The sequence below is a fragment of the Triticum aestivum genome, chromosome 5A, assembly GCF_018294505.1.
Source record: "Triticum aestivum cultivar Chinese Spring chromosome 5A, IWGSC CS RefSeq v2.1, whole genome shotgun sequence".
NCBI lineage: Eukaryota > Viridiplantae > Streptophyta > Magnoliopsida > Poales > Poaceae > Triticum > Triticum aestivum.
The window spans coordinates 475,722,012-475,739,702 of NC_057806.1; positions in this window are offsets into that span (position 1 = coordinate 475,722,012).

The window sequence follows — 17,691 nt, forward strand, 5'->3', positions numbered from 1 at the left end:
AATAAAAAATAATAAAAAACTTCAATGTGTACAAAAAAGGACTTATCCATTTTAAAAACAGAGAAGATTACTTTCACAACCATCGACGCAGCCCCTCACCCCCCTCCCCGACCATTGACGCCATCCCTCACTAGCACTCCCTTCCTCGTTTGAAAAAAATATATGAGAAAGGATTGTCCCCATTTCAAAAAAAACAGAGGTTGAAAGTTAAAAGTAGAGAAGTTCACTGTTTATTACAAAACCAAAAAGGTCAAACTAGAAAACAGAGCAGTCCAAAAGGATTATAAAAATAGGTTTTCATCGATACAAGAAAACTTAGAAGTTCAAATTTAAATAACCAAGAAGTTCATTGTTTATTAGAAAAACAAGAAGGTCAAATAAAATAAATAGAGCAGTACATATTTTATATATATAACGGGTTAGTATTTATTACTAACTAGGATTTTCCTCGTTACTAAATAATTAACTAAGGAGTTCAAACCAAAAAAAAGAGTAGTTCAAAATTTATCGAAAAATGGTATTTTCTTGTTGTCTACAAAATCTAGAGGTTTATATTAAAAAAATCAAGAAGTTCAATGTTTATTACAAAATCAAAGAAGCACGAATTAAAAAACCAAAGAAGTCCAAAAAAATATTAAAACGGATTAAAAGAACCAAAATTTTCCTAAGAGTAAAACTAAGAGGTTCAAATTAAATAATAGTGACGGTCAAAGTTTATAAAAAACTCAATTTTGTGCTCGGGGGAGCAAAAACAAATATGTTCAAATTAAATTAGGAGAGCAATTCGAACTTTATGGAAAAACATATTTATCCCATGCCTAAGAGTAAAAGACAAGAAGTTCAATTTTTTTACAGAGATCCGTTCGAACATTTAACAAAAATTGGTTCTATCAAGTTTCTTAAAAAAACATATTTATCTCTAAGAAGTTCAAAGTAAAAAAGAGAAAAGTACAAAGGTTAAAAAAAAAGTTAGATGTTTTCTCCTTACTAAAGAATAAAATGAAGAACTTCAAACCTAAATAAAAAGGAAAAACCAACAAAAATTCAAATTAAAACCAAGAAGTTCAAATTAAAAAAACTCAGATTTTCCCTAATACTAAAGATTAAAACCAGGAAGTCCAATTTTGAAAAATGAAGTAGTTCAATGCATATTAAAAACTCAATTTCTTCTTGTTACTAAATAATAAAACCAAGAAGTTCAATTTTTAAAAGTAAAACAATTTGATATTTATTTGAAAACTCAATTTTTCCGGTCACTAAAGAATAAGACCAATAAGTTCTATTCGAAATAATGAAGAAGTTCTATTAAAATAAACCTATAAGTTCATATTTGAAAACGGAGTGGCTCGATGTCTATCAAAAAGTAGGATTTTTTCCCGTTACTAAAAGAAATAAAACCAGAAGTCCAAATTAAAAAGATGGAGAAGTTCGATGATTATAGAAAACTCAGATTTCCCTTGTTAGTAACAAATGGAAAACAAGAATTTCAAAAATTAAATAAAAAGAGGTTCAACTTTTAAAAACAGAGCGCTTCAAAATTTCATAAATAAGATTAAGAAAAAAACCAGGAAGTAAAAATTAAAAAGATGGAGAAGTTTGATGATTATAGAAAACTCAGATTTCCCTCGTTATTAAAGAATGTAAAACAAGAAGTTCAAAAATTAAATAACAAGAAGTTCAACTTTTAAAAATAGAGTGCTTCAAAATTTCGTAAAAAAGATTAAACAAAAAACCAGGAAGTCCAAATTAAAAAGATGGAGAAGTTCGATGATTATAGAAAACTCAGATTTCCCTCGTTATTAAAGAATGGAAAACAAGAAGTTAAAAAATAAAATAACAAGAAGTTCAACTTGGTGTGCATTTTGTATTAAAGAGAATAAAAAACAAAGTCTAAAAGTTTTCTTGTTATAAGTTCAAGTCCTGCGTCGGAGAAAGTTAAAAAAATTATTGTGAGAGATGTTTGTACAACAGGAATATCATTTGTGTAACACGGAGTAATGGATGAGAAAATTATAAACGAAAATACATCACAGAAGTTCAACATGAAAACAGCAGGAAATTTGACTACTATAGTGAATGAATTTCAGCTGAAAAACTTTTAAATTGTCGCGGGTATGAAAAAACCGATCAACACGGAAAAGTTGTTGGGGAACGTAGCAGAAATTCAAAATTTTCCTACGTGTCACCAAGATCTATCTATGGAGAAACTAGCAACGAGGGGAAGGAGAGTGCATCTACATACCCTTGTAGATCGCTAAGCGGAAGCGTTCAAGTGAACGGGGTTGATGGAGTCGTACTCGTCGTGATCCAAATCAACGATGACCAAGTGCCGAACGCACGGCACCTCCGCGTTCAACACACGTACAGCCCGGTGACGTCTCCCACGCCTTGATCCAGCAAGGAGAGAGGGAGAGGTTGAGGAAGACTCCATCTAGCAGCAGCACAACGGCGTGGTGGTGATGGAGGAGCGTGGCTATCCTGCAGGGCTTCGCCAAGCACCACAGAAGAGGAGGAAGAAGAGACGCAGGGCTGCACCAACGAGAGATCGAATCGCGTGTTGTGGGCAGCCCAATGCCTCAATATATATAGGGAAGGGGAGGGGCTGCGCCCCCTCTAGGGTTCCCACCCCTAGGGGGGCGGCAGCCCTAGATGGGGAACAAGGGTGGCGGCCAAGAGGGGAGGGGAGAGGGAGGCGCACCAATATGGGCCCTAAGGCCCATATCCCCTAGGGTTTGCCCCCTTTCCACCTCTTAGGCGCCATGGGCCCTTGTTGGAGGCGCACCAGCCCACTTAGGGGCTGGTCCCTCATCACTCTTGGCCCATGCTAGCCTCCGGGGCAGGTGGCCCCACTTGGTGGACCCCCGGGACCCTCCCGGTGGTCCCGGTACATTACCGATAAACCCCGAAACTCTTCCGGTGACCAAAACAGGACTTCCCATATATAAATCTTTACCTCCGGACCATTCCGGAACTCCTCGTGACGTCCGGGATCTCATACGGGACTCCGAACAACATTCGGTAACCACATACAAACTTCCTTTATAACCCTAGCGTCATCGAACCTTAAGTGTGTAGACCCTACGGGTTCGGGAGACATGCAGACATGACCGAGACGTTCTCCGGTCAATAACCAACAGCGGGATCTGGATACCCATGTTGGCTCCCACATGTTCCACAATGATCTCATCGGATGAACCACGATGTCAAGGACTTAATCAATCCCGTATACAATTCCCTTTGTCTAGCGGTATTGTACTTGCCCGAGATTCAATCGTCGGTATCCCTATACCTTGTTCAATCTCGTTACCGGCAAGTCTCTTTACTCGTTCCGTAACACATCATCCCGTGATCAACTCCTTGGTCACATTGCGCATATGATGATGTCCTACCGAGTGGGCCCAGAGATACCTCTCCGCTTACACGGAGTGACAAATCCAAGTCTCGATTCGTGCCAACCCAACAGACACTTTCGGAGATACCTGTAGTGCACTTTTATAATCACCCAGTTACATTGTGACGTTTGGTACACCCAAAGCACTCCTACGGTATCCGGGAGTTGCACAATCTCATGGTCTAAGGAAATGATACTTAACATTAGAAAAGCTTTAGCATACGAACTACACGATCTTTGTGCTAGGCTTAGGATTGGGTCTTGTCCATCACATCATTCTCCTAATGATGTGATCCCGTTATCAACGACATCAAATGTCCATGGTCAGGAAACCATAACCATCTATTGATCAACGAGCTAGTCAACTAGAGGCTTACTAGGGACATGGTGTTGTCTATGTATCCACACATGTATCTGAGTTTCCTATCAATACAATTATAGCATGGATAATAAACGATTATCATGAACAAGGAAATATAATAATAATCAATTTATTATTGCCTCTAGGGCATATTTCCAACAGTCTCCCACTTGCACTAGAGTCAATAATCTAGTTCACATCGCCATGTGATTAACACTCACAGGTCACATCACCATGTAACCAACTTCCAAAGAGTTTACTAGAGTCAATAATCTAGTTCACATCACTATGTGATTAGCACTCAATGAGTTCTGGGTTTGATCATGTTGCTTGTGAGAGAGGTTTTAGTCAACGGGTCTGAACCTTTCAGATCCGTGTGTGCTTTACAAATCTCTATGTCATCTCCTAGATGTAGCTACCATGTTCTATTTGGAGCTATTCCAAATAACTGTTCTACTATACGAATCCAGATTAGTACTCAGAATAATCTGGATTAGTGTCAAAGTTTGCATCGGCGTAACCCTTTACGACGAACTCTTTTACCACCTCCATAATCGAGAAAATCCCTTAGTCCACTAGTTACTAAGGATAACTTTGACCGTTGTCCTGTGATCCATTCTTGGATCACTCTTATACCCCTTGACTAACTCATGGCAAGGCACACTGCAGGTGTGGTACACAGCATAGCATACTGAAGAGCCTACGTCTTAATAATAGGGGACGACCTTCGTCCTCTCTCTCTATTCTGCCGTGGTCGAGCTTTAAGTCTTAACTTCATACCTTGAAACTCAGGCAAGAACTCCTTTTTGACTGATCCATCTTGAACACCTTCAAGATCATGTCAAGGTATGTGCTCATTTGAAAATACCATTAAGCGTTTTTGATCTATCCTTATAGATCTTGATGCTCAATGTTCAAGTAGCTTAATACCGGCTTTCCATTGAAAAACACTTTTCAAATAACCCTATATGCTTTCTTAGAAATTCTACATCATTTCTGATCAACAATATGTCAACAACATATACTCATCAGAAATTCTATAGTGCTCCCACTCACTTCTTTGGAAATACAAGTTTCTCATAAACTTTGTATAAACCAAAATCTTTGATCATCTCATCAAAGCATACATTCCAACTCCGAGATGCTTACTCCAGTCCTTAGAAGGATTGCTGGAGCTTTGCATACTTATTAGCATATTTCAGGATTGACAAAACCTTCCGGTTGTATCACATACAACCTTTCCTCAAAAATCGTCGAGGAAACAATGTTTTGACATCCTATCTGCAAGATTTCATAAATGATGTAGTAATTGCTAATATAATTCCAACAGACTCTTAGCATCGCTACGAGTGAGAAAGTCTCATCGTAGCCAACTCCTTGAACTTGTCGGGAAACTTCTTAACGACAAGTCGAGCTTTCTTAATGGTGACATTTACCATCATTGTCCGTCTTCCTTTTCAAATCCATCTATACTCAACAGCCTTACGACCATCAAGTAGTTCTTCCAAAGTCTACACTTCGTTATCATACATGGATCCTCTCTCGGATTTTATGGCCTCGAGCCATTTATCGGAATCCGGTCCCACCATCTCTTCTCCATAGCTCGTAGGTTCATTGTTGTCCAGCAACATGACTTCCAAGACAGGATTACGTACCACTCTGAAATAGTACGCATCCTTGTCATCCTACGAGGTTTGGTAGTGACTTGATCTGAAGTTTCATGATCACTATCATAAGCTTCCACTTCAATTGGTGTAGGTGCCACAGGAACAACTTCCTGTGCCCTGTCACACACTAGTTGAAGAGACGGTTCAATAACCTCATCAAGTCTCCACCATCCTCCCACTCAATTCTCTCGAGAGAAACTTTTCCTCGAGAAAGGACCCGATTCTAGAAACAATCCTTATTGCTTTCGGATCTGAGACAGGAGGTATACCCAACTGTTTTGGGTGTCCTATGAAGATGCATTAATCCGCTTTGGGTTCGAGCTTATCAGCCTGAAACTTTTTCACATAAGCGTCACAGCCCCAAACTTTTAAGAAATGACAGCTTAGGTTTCTCTAAACCATAGTTCATACGGTGTCATCTCATCGGAATTACGTGGTGCCCTATTTAAAGTGAATGTGGTTGTCTCTAATGCCTAACCCATAAACTATCGTGGTAATTCGATAAGAGACATCATGGTATGCATCATATCCAATAGGGTGCAGTTATGATGTTCGGACACACCATCACACTATGGTGTTCCAGGCTGTATCAGTTGTGAAACAATTTCCACAATGTCTTAATTCTGTGCCAAACTCGTAATTCAGATATTCATCTCTATGATCATATCATAGATCTTTTATCCTCTTGTCACGATGATCTTTCAACTTCACCCTGAAATTACTTGAACCTTTCAATAATTCAGACTCGTGATTCATCAAGTAAATATACTCAACATCTACTCAAATCATCTGTGAAGTAAGAACATAACGATATCCACTACACGCCTCAGCACTTATTGGACTGCACACATCAAAATGTATTACTTCCAGCAAGTTGCTTTCTGGTTCCATTTTACTGAAACTGAGGCTTTCCGTCATCTAGCTCATGTGGTATGATTTGCATGTCTCAAGTGATTCAAAATCAAGTGAGTTCAAACGGTCCATTTGCATGGAGTTTCTTCATGCATATACACCAATAGACATGGTTCGCATGTCTCAAACTTTTCAAAAACGAGTGAGCCCAAAGATCCATCAACATGGAGCTTCTTCATGCGTTTTATACCGATATGACTTACGTGGCAGTGCCACAAGTAGGTGGTACTATCATTACTATCCTTTTTGGCATGAACATGTGTATCACTACGATCGAGATTCAATAAACCATTCATTTTAGGCGTAAGACCATTGAAGGTATTATTCAAATAAACAGAGTAACCATTATTCTCCTTAAATGAATAACCGTATTGCGATAGACATAATCCAATCATGTCTATGCTCAACGCAAACACCAATCTCGATGGTAGGGGGAGCGTACGATATTTGATCATATCAACATTGGAAACACTTCCAACACATATCGTCAGCTCACGTTTAGCTAGTCTCCGTTTATTCCGTAGCTTTTATTTCGGGTTACTAACACTTAGCAACCGAACCGGTATCTAATACCCTGGTGCTACTAGGAGTACTGGTAAAGTACACATCAACACAATGTATATCCAATATACTTCTATCGACCTTGCCAGCCTTCTAATCTACCAAGTATCTAGGGTAATTCTGCTCCAATGGTTGTTCCCCTTATTACAGAAGCACTTAGTCTCGGGTTTGGGTTCAACCTTGGGTTTCTTCACTAGAGCAGCATCTGATTTGCCGTTTCATGAAGTATCCCTTCTTGCCCTTGCCCTTCTTGAAACTAGTGGTTTCACCAACCATCAACAATTGATGCTCCTTCTTGATTTCTACTTTGGTGTCAAACATCGCGAATATCTCAAGGATCATCATATATGTCCCTGATACATTATAGTTCATCACGAAGCTCTAGCAGCTTGGTGGCAATGACTTCGGAGAAACATCACTATCTCGTCTGGAAGATCAACTCCCACTTGATTCAAATGATTGTTGTACTCAGACAATCTGAGCACAAGCTCAACAATTGATCTTCTCTCCTTAGTTTGCAGGCTAAGAAAATCGTCGGAGGTCTCATACCTCTTGACGTGGGCACAAGCCTGAAATCCCAATTTCAGCCCTCGAAACATCTCATATGTCTCGTGACGTTTCAAAACGTCTTTGGTGCCTCAACTCTAAACCGTTTAACTGAACTATCACGTAGTTATCAAAACGTGTATGTCAGATGTTCGCAACATCCACAGACAACGTTCGAGGTTCAGCACACTGAGCGATGCATTAAGGACATAAGCCTTCTAAGAAGCAATGAGGACAATCCTCAGTTTACGGACCTAGTCCGCATAATTGCTACTATCAATTTTCAACTAATTTTTCTCTAGGAACATATCTAAACAGTAGAACTATAGCGTGAGCTACGACATAATTTGCAAAATCCTTTTGACTATGTTCAGGATAATTAAGTTCATCTTATGAACTCCCACTTAGATAGACATCCCTCTAGTCATCTAAGTGATTACATGATCCGAGTCAACTAGGCCGTGTCCGATCATCACGTGAGACGGACTAGTCAACATCGATGAACATCTTCATGTTGATCGTATCTTCTATACGACTCATGCTCGACCTTTCGGTCTTCTGTGTTCCGAGGCCATGTCTGTACATGCTAGGCTCGTCAAGTTAACCCAAAGTGTTTTGCATGTGTAAAACTGTCTTACACCCGTTGTATGTGAACGTAAGGATCTATCACACCCGATCATCACGTGGTGCTTCGAAACGACGAACTGTAGCAACGGTGCACAGTTAGGGGAGAACACATTCTTGAAATTTTAATGACGGATCATCTTATTTACTACCGTTGTTCTAAGCAAATAAGATGTATAAACATGATAAACATCACATGCAATCAAATAGTGACATGATATGGCCATCATCACTTTGCTCCTTTTGATCTCCATCTTCGGGGCTCCATGATCATCATCGTCACCGGCATGACACCATGATCTCCATCATCATGATCTCCATCATCGTGTCTTCTTGAAATTGTCACGTCATCTATTACTTCTACTACTACAGCTAACGGTTAGCAATAAAGTAAAGTAATTACATGACGTTTATGTTGACTTGCAGGTCATAAATAAATTAAGACAACTCCTATGGCTCCTGCCGGTTGTCATACTCATCGACATGCAAGTCATGATTCCTATTACAAGAACATGATCAATCTCATACATCACATATATCATTCATCACATCCTTTGGCCATATCACATCACATAGCATACCCTGCAAAAACAAGTTAGACGTCATCTAATTGTTGTTTGCATGTTTTATGTAGCTGCTATGGGTTTCTAGCAAGAACGTTTCTTACCTACGCAAAAACCACAACGTGATATGCCAATTGCTATTTACCCTTCATAAGGACCCTTTTCATCGAATCCGATCCGACTAAAGTGGGAGAGACAGACACCCGCCAGCCACCTTATGCAACTAGTGCATGTTTGTCGGTGGAACCGGTCTCACGTAAGCATACGTGTAAGGTTGGTCCGGGCCGCTTCATCCCACAATACCGTCGAATCAAGATAAGACTAGTAACGGCAAGCATATTGAACAAAATCAACGCCCACAACTACTTTGTGTTCTACTCGTGCATAGAAACTACGCATAGACCTAGCTCATGATGCCACTGTTGGGGAACATAGCAGAAATTCAAAATTTTCCTACGTGTCACCAAGATCTATCTATGGAGAAACTAGCAACGAGGGGAAGGAGAGTGCATCTACATACCCTTGTAGATCTCTAAGCGGAAGCGTTCAAGTGAACGGGGTTGATGGAGTCGTACTCGTCGTGATCCAAATCACCGATGACCAAGTGCCGAACGCACGGCACCTCCGCGTTCAACACACGTACAGCCCGGTGACGTCTCCCACGCCTTGATCCAGCAAGGAGAGAGGGAGAGGTTGAGGAAGACTCCATCCAGCAGCAGCACAACGGCATGGTGGTGATGGAGGAGCGTGGCTATCCTGCAGGGCTTCGCCAAGCACCACAGAAGAGGAGGAAGAAGAGACGCAGGGCTGCACCAACGAGAGATCGAATCGCGTGTTGTGGGCAGCCCAATGCCTCAATATATAGAGGGAAGGGGAGGGGCTGCGACCCCTCTAGGGTTCCCACCCCTAGGGGGGCGGCAGCCCTAGATGGGGAACAAGGGTGGCGGCCGAGAGGGGAGGGGAGAGGGAGGCGCACCAATGTGGGCCCTAAGGCCCATATCCCCTAGGGTTTGCCCCCTTTCCACCTCTTAGGCACCATGGGCCCTTGTGGGAGGCGCACCAGCCCACTTAGGGGCTGGTCCCTCATCACTCTTGGCCCATGCTAGCCTCCGGGGCAGGTGGCCCCACTTGGTGGACCCCCGGGACCCTCCCGGTGGTCCCGGTACATTACCGATAAACCCCGAAACTCTTCCGGTGACCAAAACAGGACTTCCCATATATAAATCTTTACCTCCGGACCATCCCGGAACTCCTCGTGACATCCGGGATCTCATCCGGGACTCTGAACAACATTCGGTAACCACATACAAACTTCCTTTATAACCCTAGCGTCATCGAACCTTAAGTGTGTAGACCCTACGGGTTCGGGAGACATGCAGACATGACCGAGACGTTCTCCGGTCAATAACCAACAGCAGGATCTGGATACCCATGTTGGCTCCCACATGTTCCACGATGATCTCATCGGATGAACCACGATGTCAAGGACTTAATCAATCCCGTATACAATTCCCTTTGTCTAGCGGTATTGTACTTGCCCGAGATTCGATCGTCGGTATCCCTATACCTTGTTCAATCTCGTTACCGGCAAGTCTCTTTACTCGTTCCGTAACACATCATCCCGTGATCAACTCCTTGGTCACATTGCGCATATGATGATGTCCTACCGAGTGGGCCCAGAGATACCTCTCCGCTTACACGGAGTGACAAATCCCAGTCTCGATTCGTGCCAACCCAACAGACACTTTCGGAGATACCTGTAGTGCACCTTTATAATCACCCAGTTACGTTGTGATGTTTGGTACACCCAAAGCACTCCTACGGTATCAGGGAGTTGCACAATCTCATGGTCTAAGGAAATGATACTTGACATTAGAAAAGCTTTAGCATACGAACTACACGATCTTTGTGCTAGGCTTAGGATTGGGTCTTGTCCATCACATCATTCTCCTAATGATGTGATCCCGTTATCAACGACATCTAATGTCCATGGTCACGAAACCGTAACCATCTATTGATCAACGAGCTAGTCAACTAGAGGCTTACTAGGGACATGGTGTTGTCCGTGTATCCACACATGTATCTGAGTTTCCTATCAATACAATTATAGCATGGATAATAAACGATTATCATGAACAAGGAAATATAATAATAATCAATTTATTATTGCCTCTAGGGCATATTTCCAACAAAAGTTGCGTATTTACAATAGCTTTCCACCGGTATATCAGTTGCTCAATTCCGGTTAGTGTTCCGGTGAGTGAATGGAGAGCTATGGGCAAAAAAATTATGTGAAAAATAGAGTGAAGTTCAGGTACACACGTCGAGAAGTTCAGGTTCTTCACACGGTGCATTTTTTAAGAATCTGTTTCGCGATAAAGGCAGAACGAATGATTTTGCCATTTTCAAAATTACTTGAAAACGGCTAGGAATCAGAGAATACCATCAACATGAAAAAGTTTCGCATTTTCCGTAGCTTTTCAACGGTATATTATTTGCCCCATTCTGATAAAGTTTGTAAAAATTACGGCGCAAATACGTTTTTAACCATTTTCAAAATTGACATAAAACTGTAAGGAATTGGGAGAAATAATATATACCAAAAAGTTTCGCATTTCCTCAAGCTTTCCAACGCCATATCATTTGCTGCATTCGGACGTACGGTTCAAAAATTAGCTCAAAAATACAAACTCGGTGCAACTTGGACCATTTTCTAAATTAATTTTAAACCGTTCAAAATTAGAAAAAACTTTCAACATGAAAAAGTAGTGCATTTTAATAAGCTTTCCAACGCCATATTATTTATCTCATTTGGATTTGCCGTTTAGAAATGTCATCGAAAATACGAACTCGGTTGTTCGGTTTGCAAAATTTTATGATTTTCCAAATTACTCTTTAACCATAAGGAATTTGAGAAAACTTTCATCATGTGGAAAGAGCAGATTTGCAGCAGCTTTCCAACGCCATATTATTTGCCTCATTCCGATAAACGGTTTAGAAATGCGATCAAAAATACGATTCATGTTTTTTTGTAACGAAAAAACGGTTTGCAAAACTGCTCTTAAACCGCTTACATTTTGCCAAAAATTCAACTTGGGTCATGATACTGGTGTCCATAGCTTTCCAACGATATATCACAAGCCCCATTTGGGCAATATTGGCAGAAGTTCAACCTAGCACTAGGAAAAGTTCAGGTCAAACAACTCAGGCAGTAAAATGCAAAAAACACAATTTAATCACAACTCGAGAGCAAAATCCGCCAACGAGCGAGATTCCTATTTAAAACGGGTATTTAGTTGCTAAAAGACGTTTCTAGATTACACTAACATCATATAGAACACGACTAACCAGAATAATTCGCGGGGGAAATCACGGTTGCGAAGATAGCCCGAAGGTCGGGTTCGTACAAAGGGAAGTTCGGACGCGTTACTCAGGCAGTTCAGGTTGTGATCAGAATAGTTTGTGTGTGTGTGTGTGAGAGAGAGAGAGAGAGGAGGGGGCGCCTAGCACACACCAGGCAATTGTTTAGCCGTGTGCGGTGCCCCCCTCCACCGTTTACATACCCGGTCATATTTTCGTAGTGCTTAGGCGAAGTCCTGCGAGGATCACTTCACCATCATCATCACCACGCCGTCGTGCTGACGGAACTCATCTACTACCTCGACGTCTTGCTGGATCAAGATGGCGAGGGACGTCATCGAGTTGAACGTGCGCAGAACGCGGAGGTGTCGTGCGTTTGGTACTTGATCGGTTGAAACGTGAAGAAGTTCGACTACATCAACCGCATTGAGAAACGCTTCCACTTACGGTCTATGAGGGTACGTAGACACACTCTCGTCCTCATTGCTATGCATTTCCATGGATAGATCATTGTGTGTGCGTAGAATTTTTTCTGTTTTCCATGCAACAATTCCCAACACTATATGTGTAATAGGTAGAGAGGAGCCATCACCGACGTTAATGCGAGTGGAAATATTGATCAGGTGGAAAGTATGAAGGTTATCGGGATGAGAGGGCCATGTGAGCAGTAGCACCAGTAACCATATACCAATCACTGCCATCGGTATAGTTGCTCGATGATGGAACCGAAGCAAAAGCCGCAAAGATGGCCGTTCCCACGGTGCCGGAGGCAGCGAAGGCACCATGTTGGTGGTGTAGTAGGCACCGGCTGGCTGCGTCGGGGAGATGGCAGCATGAATAGGCACCCTGCGGCTGCGGGCCGACAAAGTAAAGTATGGTGCGACGCTGGTGGAGGACCGAGGAGACCGGGAACGGGTGCACGCGAGATGGCGCGGCGGCGACGCGAGGAGAATAGGGTGTGGCGGCGGCAAGAACCTGATGCGGCTGCGCCAGGGCGGAAGGTAAAGCTAGGATCGAAACCTATCTGATACCATGTAGTTTGACAATGCAACACACGATGTTGATCAGGTGCATAACGCACGTGTGTATTTACAAAGAGTAGCCCATGGCCTTAACTATACAAGGAAACAGGAGGCAGGACCGCTAGAAAAAGATCCTGGCCATATACATGAGATTGGCCGGAAACTACGCTCGTACGTGAGAGAAAAAACACCACATCACTAACCCAATGACCCATCACGAGACATGACGACATCAACAAACTCCTTGAAATCCTCCACGCTGCCATGAGAGAAACAACATGTAAAGATGTGTTGCACAAAAAACACAATCGTGTCAGTATTTCATAAGTGTACTACAGGTGCATGCAATTTGAACCACAGAAATATCTACCTAGTTATGTGTATCTCCGAACGCCTTTGATGGTATTGCTTAGTGATGCCCAATAAATATCATATTATATCAAAAAATGGTAAAGTGCATTTTAGTACAACGTCCTTGTTTTACTATGGAGGTGACACCAATTTCCATGAACCAGTGTCGGCCAAGTTGATGGACTTGGTAGTGGAGCATAGTTCGTGTCCCATGATATTAGGAGCGTTGTATAAAGATCCTCCATCTCTGGCTAATATAATAAAGAAAAGTGTGGAGTTTGTGTCACATACAGCCGGGGCTCTGAGTCGGACTCTTAGTACTTTGGTGACGGGCGCTAGTGGGTTGAGCAAAAAATAAGAGAAAATATTTGCTCGGTTGTTAGGAAAACATAGCACATGACCAAAAATGAAGACTTGTATTTTATGATTTAATCATATATTTTTTGGGGTGTTACAGTTAATATTTTGCTCTTGAGTTAAACAATTCCAACACGTCGAATATTAGTATCACAATATCGCACGTGCCTGGCATGTGCACGCAACACAACGCCTAGAAATTCAGCTACAAAAAAGCGGTTAAACAAATTTAGAAACAAAGAAAAAGTCATCAGTTCAGTAATTGAATAAGCCTCGGACCATGTAGAAAAACTATGATATTTTTTAGACATAATTACCAATGGTCCTCAATTAAACCACCAAAGAAAACAATTGTACGCTTAGTAAAGATGAACATTCATATTTTAGTAATCATGACTAACCTATGAGGTGCATATGTTATAGGTGGGTGGGATGATGATCGCACGGCAGAAGATGGAATCAAATGGTCAAAAATTTCAACTGTCTTAAGTGTCATACAAAATTAGTTCAGTTTTTATGAAAAACACTCTAATTAATTAGTCCGAGAGATTAAATGCTTTAGTTTTTAACAATTGGGGATAAATGACCATTTGTAAACATTTGATATAGTTGAAATTGTGAGCACACGAAAGGACGGAAAATATTAATTTTTTCAAGAAATCTACACTTCAATCTTTTTACCATTTGGCATAAAGCCAAAGGCGACTGCAAGATTTGTTCCTTTAAAAACTTTACTTGTGTGACACCGTGTGTGGGCTTCTTATTGATCTTCTAATCAGCTTTGCATCTGCTCGAGAGATCCAGCGCTTGGTATGACGTTGTTTAATTGGCAAGTGCTCCAACACATGCATCCCACTTTCCTTCTTTATGTTTCCTTCTACTTCCTTTCTCTCTCCTCCTATTTTTTTCCCTCTTTCCTCTTTATTATTTCCTTCTTTCTTCTTCCTCTGTCATTTATTCTTTCCTTCTATCAATTTCCTACGCATGCATCCCCCTTTCCGTATTTATTTCTCCTTTTTATTTTCTTTCTCTTTCCTTCTATTTTCTTGCTCTTTTCTTTATTCTTTCCTCCAATTTCCTTCTGTATTTTCCTGTCACACCTGAAATCCTTAATTACTTCTTCATTCTTTCTCTTTCCTTCCTTATTACGGTACATCTATTTCCTTATTAATTCCCGAGACGCCTTCTTAATGGCTAGAAAAATCCAGGGCGTATATAAATTAGAAAGATTGGATTTAAGCGAGCAATGTGAGACTATTTAATAGGCTTATCAACGTATAATATCGCACAGCTTAAGCTATATGAGTCGGTCTTGACAATTGACGTTGTACATGAGGTTGAGAGTTCGAGGCGCACAGCAGGCACTAATTTTTTTTCACTGGGCCGCCTTGCTGGGCCCGAACAATTTGGCCTATCCCAATAGAAGCACCTGTGCGTGGAAAATCATAAACAAAAAATTAGTACCACCTTGAATAATAAAAAATCTCCAAAAATAAATAATAATATGGGTGAACGGATGAAAAAAGTTGGCGAAACGCACCTTGCTTTATTTTATATTATATATATATAGGTGCCCAGGCACCTTGATTGTTTTGGAAACCGTGGTATATTTAATTTGTTTCCTAACTATTCTTCATGCAAGACTTTCCATGCTTATATTTTATTTTTGTTTTTTAAATATTAGACATGCAAGACTTGCCGTATAATAAATTGTATTAATGTTGATTTGTTTTGAACTATTGCGGGTGTCTAATACGTGTATTTTTGTTTCCTAATATGGGTATCTAATACCTACCACCGAAATTATATATATATATATATATATATATATATATATATACGCAGATACCTATATATATTTAATAATTTATTTTTGGAACTATTACATTTTGTTCGTATGTATGTTTCTAATATATATTCAATATATCATATGACTAATGTATGATACCCACGCTATAATATACCCTACGGCGATAAGAGTGAAACATACCTCCTATTTATTTACCCAATTTATCGTATACCCTAATGTCCAAATTGTACATATATACCTATTAGGTATATATTGGATATACCTATGGTATCTTATACCAAATGGATGTTCGTATGTCTATTTCTAATGAATTAATTTCCAAGGTATATATGGCATTTAAAAAAATTAAGACCGGGTCATACCCATGGTCTCATATACCTAATATATTGTATACCTATTGTAAAAAAAAACATTTCCATGGATGAGTACAACGTACCTTTTACTAATATATATATGAAAAATGTCTTCATACGCATTAATTTCTTATTTGTGTCTCTCCTATTTCTATTAATAGCCGTTAAATATGGAATGTTGCCATGCGTGGAATTCTCTTTCCTATTTGCTACTACTACATAATTATAGCCTTGCATGCTACTAATGGTTCATATTTATGATAGTTATTCTGCCATAATTATTTCCAAATCAGTCAATTGTAATGTAATACATAAACACGCATCTAAATGCAATCGAGCGGTCGAAAGGCTAGGAGCCCGGCCACCTAGGTGTCCCAAACTGCCTGATTGAGGAATAGTTATTTCATATAGGGTCAATTGTAATATAATACATGAACACGCATCTAAATGCAATCGAGCGGTCGAAAGGCTAGGAGCCCGGGCACCTAGGTGTCCCCAACTGCCTGATTGAGGAATAGTTATTTCATATAGGGTCAATTGTAATGTAATACATGAACACGCATCTAAACGTAATTAATTTCATATAGGGTCGCGCTATTCGTCACCCTGGTTGAGGAATAGTTATTCTTCAACCCCCCCCCCCTCTATTTTACCATCAATGCACCGTAATTTTACGTTCCGTAAGTTTTGTCTTATTTCCGACGTAAAAAGAGATCGTAAGAAAATATATAATCGCCGTAAAAAATATTTTATGTTATATAAATTATAAACATAAAAACGTAGTCTAAAATACACATAAACTACAAATTTTCTTGTCTTATAACCTATATTTTTATTTTTTATGTCAAATTTTACGTAGTGAATCAATAGGAATATAACTATTTGAATTCTAAACGTAATTTAATTATGAAATGATCGTAAGATTACCTCGGGTGAAGAAATACTTATTCTGCACCCTGGATGATGAATAGTAACAATATATATATATAGTGTTATTATTCATCATCCAGGGTGTAGAATACATTATTCTTCACCCGAGGTAATCTTACGATCGCTTCCTAAATAAATTATGTTTAGAATATAAATGATTACATGCATATTGATTCAATATGAAAAATTTGATATGAAAAAAACAAAATATAGGTCATAAGACTAGAAAAATCACATTTTATATATGTTTTACACTAAGTTTTTACATTCGTAATTTTACGTAACATAAAATATTTTTTACGATGAGTATATATTTTCTTACGTTCTCTTTTTATGTATGAAATAAGACTAAATTTACGAAACGTAAAAGTATGATGCATTAATGTCAAAATAGAGGGGGTGAAGAATAACTATTCCTCACCCAGATGACGAATAACACGACTCTATATATACCCCCTTGAGGTGAATACAATTGTTTTGCACCAAATATTCTGTCCAGATTGGCTACGGTGAGAATTTTTTTTTTAGATTATTTTGAAAAATGGAAGTGAGACTTTTTCTTTTTAAGAAAAGTTTTTCTAGATCTTTTTAGATGGATGTGATGTCCACAAGATGCAAGAAAGTTTATTATTTTATTTTGAGATGAAGGTGAGGAGTTTTCTTTTCTTTTTTTCTTGAAGATGGAGAAACGCGCGCATACTAGTCCTATGAATTCAGAGAGGACGTGCCCTCACTCAGAATAGTCTCTAGGTCCGCCGATGCTGTCAGCATGTCTCACTCAGGCTACCTCAGCCAGAGATGTCGCTTTAAACTCTTCATGTGTTATCTTTTATATACTCCTCAAGTCGGGTGTTCTAGATTGAATTTATTTATGAAAATAAAG